The following is a 12,315-nucleotide window of genomic DNA, read 5'->3' as shown; positions in this document are numbered from 1 at the left end:
TCAGCAACACAGTTATGGCCAAGCTGGAAATTCAGGTCATCACGAATAATTCTAGTGACCCTGTGACATTTCCCGGAAACATTCAGAAAGCAATCCAACCTGATGCTGTGATCATAAAAAGAGAAAGAAGTATGAGAATATGCTCTACAGCGGTGTTTAGGGGAAGGGGGTGCCTCGGCGGACCCATGCAGAGGCATCCGACAGTATAGTATAGAATAGAGTGTATTTAAGACATGAGGAGGGGAGTTAAGGGGGTAGTAGAGGCAGGGAAAGGCAGAGAGAAGGAGAGAGTAGAGAAGCAGACCGTGACCATGTGGAGAGAGGGGGAGGGGAGGAGAACTCAAGAGGGGGCAAGAGAGAGGCTAGGAGAGTGTGAGAATAAGAGATGCAAGAGAGAGTGGAGGGACTGAACATCCTACCTGGCTGTTGCCAGGTAACAATAGGGAGGGGCATTCTTGGCTGTTGCCAGGTAACTGTAGGGTGGAGCTTAGACAGAATCCTAACAGTAGGTACCCAAGATGCCAGACAAACCACCCAACCAGAATGCTAGGATCCAAATTCATATCCTTTGGCCGAGCAGCAAGTGCTCTTACAGGCTGGGCCATCTCTCCAGCCCTACATATGCCCTTCTTAAAGTCAGTTCCCCTCTATCTGTGTCCATAGGTATCTATGAACTTGTCTTTTGTCATTAAGATGAAATTGGTTTTCTAGTTATGTGTTAAGGGAGCCATGTAGTACATGCTGCTGTGTCTGTCTTCCATTCAGAGTACCTGTAAGATTCACCCGTGGTGTGTGTATATTGTTGGTTTGTTACCTTCTATTGTGCATTAGAATATACCTCAAGTTTTTTGAGTGGAGGCACACACTTACAAATCTCTGAGTTTGAGGCCAGCCTTGACTACAAAGCAAGTTCCAGGACAGCCAGGGCTGTTACACTGAGAAACTCTGTCTCAAAAACAAAGATTATACTACAATTTTTAATCTGGTAAACGCTTGGCTCATTTGCACCTGAATACAGCTACTACAACCATTCCTTGCAGGAGTAAGAGTCTTATCCAGGAAGAAGGTGTGGGCTTAATGTGGGGATATGGGGATTTAGAGAGCTTTGTTTTGAGACAGGGTTTCTCTGTGTAGCCCTGGCTCCTGAAACTCTCTTTGTAGACCAGCCTGGCCTACAGACTCACAGAGATCCACCTGCCTCTGCATTCCGATTGCTGGGACTAAGGCGTGGGCCACCACAGCTCTGCTAGATCTCTTTTTTAGAGACTAATGGATGCCCTCTAAAGCTGAGGAAGCAGGAAGTGAGGGAGGGTCAGGGGAGTTCGGATCAGAGTTATGCTGCGGAGTGTCTCTGGATAGGCAGTGCTTCTACCTGTTTTAGACTATGGAATATGATCTCCAGGTTCCCACCCCAGGCTGTCTCCAGAAGATGCTGAATAAGGAAAACCCCTAAGACAGTGGTTCTCAACCTTCCTATGCCGTGACCCTTTAATATAGTTCCTCATGTTGTGGTGACCCCAGCCATAAAATTTTTTCATCGCAACTTCACAACTGTAATTGTGCTACTGTTATAAATCATAATGTAAACATCTGTGTTTTCCAATGGTCTTAGGTGACCCCTATGAAAGGCCGGGTTGACCCCAAAGGGGTCACTACCCATGGGTTGAGAACCAGTACACTACAAGATGGCAGAAGAGGAAGTGGATGCAGAGTGATCGCCTGAGAGTAGCCTCCCCCTTTGTTTTCAATGTTTGCCTGAAAAGGGGACCTTAAGGCTTAATCCCTTCCTCCTGAAGCCTTTACCACACATGCCAGACGAAGAGGAAGTTTGTCAAAAAGGGGAAGGACCACTAGCGGTGAAAACCCACACAAAACCAGATTAAAAGTAACAACAGGACAATGTGGCCAATTGGGTGCACGAGACATGGCACTTCCAGATGGTAGGTACACAGAGCAGGCACAGCCCAGGGCAGCTGTGGGCTCTGCTGGGCTAAATCCATCCCAGTCTATTCCCTGGTGGACCCAGCCTGTGCTGCCTGAGCCCTTCAGAATGACTCGCTGCCGCAGCAGCAAGACTTTCCACAGAGTCCTCAGGACACATGAGACCGAGCATCTCTCCGTGAGTCAGGAAAAAAAATGAAAAGAAAAGAAAAAGCCAAGCATATGGTCAAGGGGTAGGAAGACACCACTCCCCCTCAAGCTCAAAGGGTCTCTTGGGTGTGCTAACTGGTTAGATCAAGGAGGAAGTGGACCAGAAGAAACAAAAGACAAGACTTTGCTGAAAGGGAATGTAATTAACCTGACCTTCCTTTGTTGGAGGGATGGGCAACTTGAGTGCACAGCCAAACAGTAGGAGCTGCTGTAGCCACTAAAGACAGGGTCAGAGATAATCACTCATTCAGCGGAGTGGCATTCAACACACAGAACAGAAACAATGGACTAAACCGTGGGCTCAACCGCATCCCACTCTTCCATCCCTGAGGACAGAAGAATAGTTCCTACCTCACAAGGACATGGCAAGATTTCATTGATTCTACTTCCTCTTTTGCAATATATATATATATATATATATATATATATATATATATATATAATGTATATACTTTAAATAAATTAATTTTGTGTATGTAAATATCTCCAAAAGTTGATTTAAAATAGAACTTGTTGACAGGCGGTAGTGGTACACATCTTTAATCCTAGCACTAGGAGGAAGAAGCAAGAGGATCTCTAAGATTGAGGCCAGCCTGTTCTACAGTGCAAGTTCCAGGACAGCCAGGGCTATACAGAGAAACCCTGTCTTGAAAAAAACAAATCCAAAAAACAAAAAAACAAAAAAACAAAAAAAAAAAGAAAGAAAGAGAAAAAGAAAACAAAACAAAAATAGAATATTTTTTTAAAAAGACAGAATCTCAAAGAAAACTTTAAGAAGTACATGAAGTCAGGGTTTGTAAAATGTTGCTGCTTTTTAAAAATTTTTCCAGTCATTTCAACTTACTGTCATTTATATTAAAATGTGTCAAGGTAGAGGGACAGCTCAGTGGTTAGAAGCACTGGCTGCTCCTCCAGAGGACCTGGACTCTATTCCTTTTTTGTTTTGTTTTGTTTTGTTTTCTGTTTGTTTGTTTGTTTTTGGATTTTTTTTCCAAGTCAGGGTTTCTCTGTATAGCCCTGGCTGTCCTGGAACTCACTCTGTAGACCAACCAGGCTGGCCTCAAACTCAGAGATCCGCCTGCCTCTGCCTCCCAGAGTGCTGGGATTACCGGCGTGCGCCACCACTGCCCAGCTCTGGATTCTATTCCTAACACGTGCCTGGCAGGTTCACAACCTTCTGTAACTTGAGACCCAGAGGATCTGATGCTCTGTTCTGGCCTCTGTGGACACCAAGCACAAATGTGGTGCACAGATAGGCATGGAGATTAAAACACCCAGTGCACATTGTAGAACCTCCTTTTGGGGAGACCCTCCCACTCCATTCTCAGGATCGAGTACACCCAAGGAAATGCGAGAGACCGACTTGATGCAAACGCATGAGGTAGTTTATTATCAGAGCTCTGGATCCACATGTATCTCACACAGAGGCGTCGACCCTGACCAGGGGTCGACCCTGAGGCGCAAAAGTTAGGAGTTTATATAGGAAAAGTCAGGGGGGTTGTGGGGGGGAGGGGTTGGCGCGGTTACACATGATTTGCTGATTCAAACATTGGTGGGGGATTCTGGTGCGCAGGGTGGGCTTTTTGGCATACGTGCAGATCGGGCCGTCAGCAATGTAGGAGGGCAGTTTATTTTTGTTAGCAGGAAGGTCACTTTGATGTTAGTAAACTGCATCCAAGGGACAGGAGACAGGAGACTCCAGTCCAGATGGTGTATGACCCATAGGAGTTTTCCCAGGCATGCCCCTTATCTTTTATGGCCGGTCTATTTGTAGAATGGCTCAACCACAACCTTGCTTCAAGCTTGTCCAGCATGCCCGGTCTCTAGTCTGCTTGCTGCCTCAACTACTGCTTCTGAAAAGTCCCAACTCCCTTCACACATAAAATAAATTAGTTTTTAAAAAAGCAGGGCCTGGAGAGATGACTCAGCAGTTAAGAGCACTGACTTCTGCTCTTCCACAGGACCTGGGTTCAATTCCCAGCACCCACATGGCAGCTCACAACTGTCTGTAACTCCTGTACCAAGGGACCCAACACCTTCACACAGACATATGTGCAATCAAATTACCAATGAATGTAAAATAAAAAATAAATTATTAAAAAAAATAACCCCTAGGTGATAGCGCCTTAGGGTAATGTGGCACATTTTAAATTCTAGCCATCAGGAGACAGAGGCAAGGGGAGCTCTGTGAGTTGGAGGACAACTTGGTCTATAGGGAATTCCAGGTCATCCGGGGCTACATGGTAAGACCTTGCCTCAAACAACACAGACGTGGTGCACAGCCCCTTTAATCCTAGCATTCAGGAGCCAGAGACATGTGGTTCTCTGTGAGTTTAAAGCCAACCTGCTCTGCATAGTGAGTTCCCAAACAGCCAAAATGACACAGTGAGACCCTGCCTTTAAAAAAAATTTTAAAAAAGCAACTATATGATAAATATTAGAAAGGCTATTAGCATAAAACATTCCACTAATAAGGAAGTGTGACCTCAAGCTTATTTCAACGGATGTTTGAAGGTAATAATGGATGTAAAGATTTATACCCTGGAAACCAAGGAGTGAACAAAAACTGAAATTAACAGAGTATCTTGTATAGTGGTGAAGTAAGCGTTCCCATTACAAGTGGTGGTAAGATGTGGTTTGTGCGGATCTTACTGGAGGAGCATCCTATAGTCCCCATGAAGTTTTGATAAGCAGAGCACCACATCCTGGAAGACACAGTTTCTAATAATAATGAATGCATTAGAAGAATGCAAAAGCATATTTATCAACCATAATTGTGCTGGTTTGTATATGCTCGGCCCAGGGAGTGGCACAATCAGAAGGTATGGCCTTGTTGGAATAGGGTGTCACTGTGGGTGTGGACTTTAAGACCCTCATCCTAGATGCCTGGAAGTCAGTATTCTGCTAGCAGCCTTCAGATAAAGATGCAGAACTCTCAGCTATGCCTGCACCATGCCTGCTCCCAACTTGATGATAATGGGCTGGACCTCTGAAGCTATAAGCTGGCCCAATTAAATGTTGTCCTTATAATACTTGCCTTCGTCATGATGTCTGTTCACGCCAGTAAAACCCTAACGAAAATAATGCTTGGAAATGTGGTTGTGACATTCATTGATGGTTGCCTAGAATCTAGATACTTGCAACCAGAGAGGTCTACAAATCGAAGAATCATCCATATTCCATGACTCCCCAATGTCCTACTCTGTTTCACATAAGAACACAAGGAGTTTTCTCAAGGAAACATCTGAAACTATGTGATGGTTTTAATACCGGCACCAGGTCTAGAGGGATGGCTCAGTGGTTAATGGCACTGGCTCCTCTTCCAGAGGACCTGGGTTCAATCTTCAGCAGTCACATGGTAGCTCACACCTGTCTGCAAGGGCACTTCCAGAGGATCCAATGCCCTCTTCCGGCCTCTGCGAGCACCAGGGACATAGGTGCTACACAGACAGACATAAAAGCAAAACACTCACACAATATAAAATAAAAATAACTAAAAAGAGAGAGAAGAAAGAATTTCATCTCAGGCTAAAAGACTTTGTAGGGCAGAAAGGTGACTCCATGGTTAAGATCACTGGGTTGGGTTCCCAGCAGCCGCTTGGTAACTAAGAACCGTCTGTAACTCCAGTTCTGGGGGACCTGACACCTTCTTCTGGCCTCTGTGGGTACTAATCACATAAGTGGTGCACATGCAGACAAAATACTTATACACATAAACTAAAATAAATAGATCTAATAAATAAACAAAAGGTGTTGGTAGAGAATTTTGTTACGAATCTAGAGATGTTGAGATCCGTTTACTCAGTAAAACAAAGAAGTAAACCACAGGTAAGGAAACCCAGAAGCTGACTGTCAGAGACATGAATGCACACTTGGGGATCTCAGGTGTGCGCTATCAACCCTAAGTATTGGTGAGACAGACCAGCTCCAGGACTAAGGTAAACAGGTAGCTGAGCTTGGAGGTTCACACCTTTAATCCCAGAACCTGGGAGGTTGAGGCAGGTGGATGCTGTGAGTCAGAGGCCTAGAACAACCAAGGCTACCTAGTGAGACCCTGTCTCAAGGTGGGGGGTGGGGGGAGTAACAGGTAATGAACCTCATATAAACAATGGCTTTGTTTCTCTGGATAAATATCAACTTCAACTTCGCTTTGCAAGCCCCAATGGCAGCCAGCCCAGTGCTGGTAGGAATAGGTGAAGGGTATGACTGGAACTGAGCTCAACCACGCAGTCTCTGAGGTGGCATGGACTGGCTTTGCTTGGTGTAGTGGTTATTATCAGCAGAGGTGCAGGCGGGACTGGTGACAGGGTGGGAGGGTATGGAGGGAACCAGCTGTCATCTTTCTCTCCTCTCTGTTACATGGGCCTCTGTCCTAGCAGGAGGGGGAAACCAGGCCCCAACCTTGAATAGTCTTCAGGGGCGCTGTGCTCCTGGGCTGTAATCTTTCCTCTGCTGGGTTCATGCCCAGACTTCTTTTGCAATTTTATTGATGAATAAAGGAGATGTATTTATATGTCTATGCATGCATTTATTGATGGAGGAAAAAGGGGAGAGGGGGAGATAGTTTAAAAAGAAGAAAAGGAAGCTGGGCAGTGGTGGTGCACACCTTTGACCCCAGCACTTGGGAGGCAGAAGCAGGCAGATCTCGGTTAGTTCAAGGCCAGCCTGGTCTACAGAGCTAGTTCCAGAACAGCCAGGGCTACAAAAAAAATAAGACTAGTTAAACAAAGACAAAAAGGGGGAATATATGTGTGTGCTTGAAAACAGGAAGTCTAAAGTACTGGGTCCCTTGGTGGGCAGGGCTTGTTGGGAGACAAAGAGAGAACTCTTACTTTATAAAATTTTTATTGAAAACACAATAAAGGGGGCTGGTGAGATTGCTCAGTGGTTAAGAACACTGACTGCTCTTCCAGAGCTCCTGAATTTAAATCCCAGCAACCACATGGTGGCCCACAACTCTTCCATAATGAGATCTGACACCCTCCTCTGGAGTGTCTGAAGACAGCTACAATGTACAATATAACAATAAATAAGTCTTTTTTTTAAAAAAAGCACAATAAATCTAATTCAAGGTATATATCAAAAGAAAAACTTTATCCATACAAATGCTCATACCCAAATCACTCAAAAGGCAAGTATATTAAAATTAAACATTTAATCTTGATATTTTCAATTTATAGTTTAAAATATCTAAATAAATAAAACTTAAATATTTACTTTATTCATGAGTGCATGAATAAATTGGATACATCTATAAGATGCACTATGAACTGGTGATAAGAAGAAATTACATAATGCTGTCACAATACCCATGATCCTTGAATATGTCATGCAAAGTGAAAGAAGCTAACCACAAGGACCACATAATGTATGATTCAATCCGTATGAAATGTTCAAAATAGACACGAAGTAGGTCAGATGTTCCTGGGACTGGGGAAGTGAGGACATTGCAGCCTGGGGTAGGTGGTGGGTGAGGATGATGTTTCTCTGCAGGGTAATGCAGTGTTCTCAAGTTGGCTGTGGTGAGGATCACACAGATCTATGAACAAGCAAAAAGCCAGCAAACTGCACATTCAAGTGGGCCAATTGCATCTCTTGTTACTGAAAGCTGTGCAAAGAATTGTTTGCTTTTATACTAATAAAATTGGTGGTTTTATATGGTTGTTTAAGAATTGTCTATTTATTTTATGTGTATGAGTACACTATCACTGTCTTCAGACACACCAGAGAGGTCACCAGATCCTGTTATAGATGGTTGTGAGCCACCCTGTAGTTGATGAGAATTGAACTCAGGACCTTTGGAAGAGCAATCAGTGCTTTTAGCCTCTGAGCCATCTCTCCAGTCCCATGATTTTATGTTAATGAATGTATCCTGATATGGGTTTTCAGTCTATTAAGAAAGGCCCTCTCAAATTCCAAGTTATTATGATTAAGACTCTATACCTATTCAGCCTTCTGATAACTGCTCTTATAAGTTCTCAGGGCAGGAGGACCCAGGTTCCATTCCCAGTACCCATGTGGCAGCTCACAACTGTCTGTAGCTCCAGTTCCAGGGGGTCTGACACCTTTACAGACATACATGCAACCAAAACATCAATACACATAAAAATAAACATTTTGTTGATCAGTGGTGGTGCTTGCCTTTAATCCCAGCCCTTGGGAGGCAGAGGCAGAGGATCTCTGAGTTCGAGGCCAGCCTGGTCTACAGAGTGAGTTCCAGGACAGCCAGGGCTACATAGACAAACCCTGTCTCAAAACAAAAAGCAAAAGCAAAAATAATAATAATAATAAATTAAAATAAACAAATACAATGCACATAAAAATTTAAATAAATAGGTAAGTTCTCTAACATGAGTGGGAGAGAATAACCTTGATATGTGGTTCTAACAAAAAGAAAGGGGAAAAAAAGCATGTATCAATGAACAAAATGGAGACTCCAGAACTAGACTTAGCTAAATAAACTCGATCTATGACATTGTAAGCTTTTTACAATTCTGCAGTGAGGAAACTTGCCTTGAATGGTGTTGAAATAATTAGTCATTTGGGGCAGGAATGAAATTAGATCTATATCACTACAACATACCACAAAAAGAACCTCCAGATGGATTGAAGTTTTAAATATCAAAATCATGTCAAATAAAATCAAGAAGAAATGAGACCGGCATGTGTATCACAGCTGTGACGGATATGTGCTTCCTCAAGGCTGAAAGCGATTGAAAAGTAGTACTAAAGTCAGGTGTTCCAGTATTGAAAGTTCCATTTCTATACCTTAAAAATAAAAAGGAAAGGAAAAGAATATAGACCAAGCGGGGTGGTGGTGGCAAACGCCTTAGGTCCCGGAGCTTGGGAGGCAGAGGCAGGAGGATCTCTGGGAGTCCTAGGCCACCCTGTTCTACAGATCTAGTTCCAGGACATCCAGGGCTAAACAGAGAAACCGTGAGGGGTGGGAGGAGCCGAATACTGCAGACTATATATTTATCACAAGTATGGTTAATAGAAAAGATTCATCTACTTATCTATTTTTTTAAAGGTGGGAGAGGACAGTAATAAATGGACAGAGAAAATAAGCAGAGAATTTGCATCAGGAGAATCGGTCCTAAGCAGAAATATAACAAGGTTCAAAATTGCTGCAATCAAAGAAACGCAAACCAAACAGCAGTGGGCTCTCCTGCGCTAACTGCAGGGCAGCCTCGTGGTTTGACTGTGCTCTGGCAAACAGGTCTGGCTTCTCTCCTTCGGAACTAAATTAGCGATCCGATCTAATATAGTAAGCCTGGTCTCTTATCTGTCCCTGGTCCAGATGACTCATCCAACCCCTTTCTCTACAAAACTATTATCAACCGTATAAAAAATACACCTCACTCGATTGATTCGCCTTCCGCCTACTCCCAACCCTCCCTCCTCCCCTTCTTCTGTCTCTCCCTCTCCTTCGCCACAAAAATTGCATGTATGCACGAATGCATGAATTTTTTAACCCATGAGTTACCGGATGACTCATGATTCCCTGAGACACTTTTTAAGTGAATGAGAGCAACATCTGTATGCACCTGATTGGCTTTCCCTGGAGCATGCCCCGCCCCTTCTCGACAACACTCCACAGCCCTGCTCCCTCCTCTCTGCCACCCCTACAGCTTTCCTTCACTGTGTGGGCTTCCCTGATATTAAAGACACTTTAAGCCTCTTGACATTCTTACCACATGCCCTCCCTCCCTTCACAAAGGAAGCTATTAGTTGTTTGGCTTATCACGTGATGCTTTAGGATTATTATTTAAAAGGAAAAAAAACTAACGTATAGTATTTGACCATAATCACATTTGTACAATTTTATATCATTAATGGCAGTAGGAAATTATCAAGGGCTATAAAATTGTGTTTTCTTTTTGATTGCTTGAGTGTGTGTGTGTGTGTGTGCGTGCATGTGTCTAAACAGAGATATCCCTGTTCTCTCTGCGACCCCCTTTCCCACCGTTTATTTAAGGCTTGCTAAAGACAGATCATTCCCCTCACTAGGCTTTTGACTCAGTAGGTCTACAGTAGGACCCAAGAGCGTTCAGCTCCAAAACTTCCAAGCTATTCTGAGAAGAGGCGCATGCTTGGAGAGCCTTGCAAGGCATCGCTGGGGCGCCAGGGGACAGAGCATTTGGCTATAGTCAGACTTTTGATTTCAGAGTCCGTGTGATCTCCCTACCTTCTTACAGCTAACATCCCTAGTTGGACTTCAGTTCCTTTCTCTTTTCAACATAAAAACCCTGCCTAGAGCACAGGTGAAAGAACTGGATGACGCTGAGGACCCCAGTGTTCCTGAGTCAGGCAGGAGGCTTGTTCGAGTCCAGCCTGAGCTAGAGCTCAAGTATGTAAGCAAATACCAGCTGACATCTCAAACAAACGAAAACTATTGGTTTCTGTTTGTTTGTTTGTTTGTTCGTGTGTTCGTTCTTGTTTTTGGTTTTTGGGGAAAAGTACAGCTGGACATGGTGGACAAGCCTTCCTTCCCAGCACCTGGGAGACAGGAGTGTGGAGGTCTCTGTAAGTTCCAGGCCAGCCAGGACTAAAATTTAACATCTCCAACTTTATTCCACTCCTGGTAGCTCCATACATTCACATATGCAAAAAGTTTGCCATTTCCTTGATAAAACCAACAAAACATTCTATATAGGGATTCCAATTTTTGTCCTGGAAATCAGCTAAAGTATCTATGGCCTAAACAAGATGAAAATTTACTTCTCTCATAGAAAACAGTTCCAAAGTGGGTGGCCCCAGACTGCCAAGCTGGCTCCATTCTCTAAGGGGATCTTAGAATGCAAGACATATACAGTCTATTCTCCTCTCTCTCTCTCTCTCTCTCTCTCTCTCTCTCTCTCTCTCTCTCTCTCTCTCTCTCCTCCCTTCCCTCAGAAGTATTCATACCCTGTCTAGATTATAGTCAACAACAGTGAGGGGGCCAGAATTGGGGATAGAGGGTAGAGAGGGCATCCTTTCTCTAAAAACAGAATCCGAAAGGCACAAGGCTCACACGTCTAAACGACTCCCTTTGGTTATCACTTTAAAAGCACATTCTTAAGTAACTAAGAAATTCTTGGAAATTCAGTTAGGCTGATTGAGTCACATGCCAGACTCTATTTTAAGACTCTATTACCAAGGAAAAGAAAGAGCCTGAATCTTGAGACATGTAGAGAATCCCCTGCCATGCGGACTGCATACAGTGTTCTCCTATCTGTTGATGGCACAATGTCCTTTCAGGTCAGTGGGCACAGAGCTACTTCTGTACAATTGTTGTCTAATATTTCATTGTGCAGTTCTAACATGATACCCCTCACTGGCTGACCTGTAGGTTCAATCCCCTTCGGGTCTTTCTTCCTCAAACAAGCTCGCTCACAGAGTCTTGCTTCCTAGAATTTGTGTTTTTGCAGGAAAAACTGACTCTAAAATGAGTCAAAGGATGTAGACTTTTTGTGTTTTTCTCAGAATTGCCAAATTACTCCTCCCAAAGTCTCTGTAGAAGAACAAATTAGTTATACATTCATCAGCAGAAAGCAAGAGTCCCCATTTCTTCATAAAGTAATAAATTACTTATTTTTGGCTCATGTGAATGGGTGGAAATTTTTACCTCCCTGTTACTTGCAGCTGAGCTTCTACAGGGGCATGTGAAGTGGGGGGCTCTGTCATATCTTCATCAGTGGCTAGCTTGCTGTGTGTTATGCTAGTTCATATCTGCAAACCACTGGAGCACAGCAGGAAACAGAACTTACCCTGGATTGTTTACAAGAAAGAACATCAATGAGAAGATTACTTCCCATACTATGGGCAGGACAGGGGACCCAGAGATAGACATAGCAGGAGGCTGTACTGCCTTTGGGGAACAGTGGGTAAAATGCTACGCTGAGGCTGGAGAAAGTCGTCCCAGTGAGCCCTAGCTGCAGAAGCCCTTAGCCCTAGCTAGAGGCACACCTCCCAGCAGAACGACCCCAGCTGTTCTCTTCTCAGCCTTCAATGTCCTGTTGGTTCTCCCTGTTGATCCAACCCAGAAGAGAAGCCAGCTCCAAAGAACGCCAGGGCAGGATAGCAGGTGTCGCAGTTCACAAAGGCAACCTCCCAAGCACAGATGCTACAAAGAGAGGCAAGAAGGAACTGGAGAACACCCTATTTCTCCCTCCTTTTTCTTTT

The sequence above is a fragment of the Apodemus sylvaticus genome, chromosome 1, assembly GCF_947179515.1.
Source record: "Apodemus sylvaticus chromosome 1, mApoSyl1.1, whole genome shotgun sequence".
NCBI lineage: Eukaryota > Metazoa > Chordata > Mammalia > Rodentia > Muridae > Apodemus > Apodemus sylvaticus.
The sequence above is the reverse complement of the archived record's forward strand: the minus strand, read 5'-3'. Positions refer to the sequence as shown.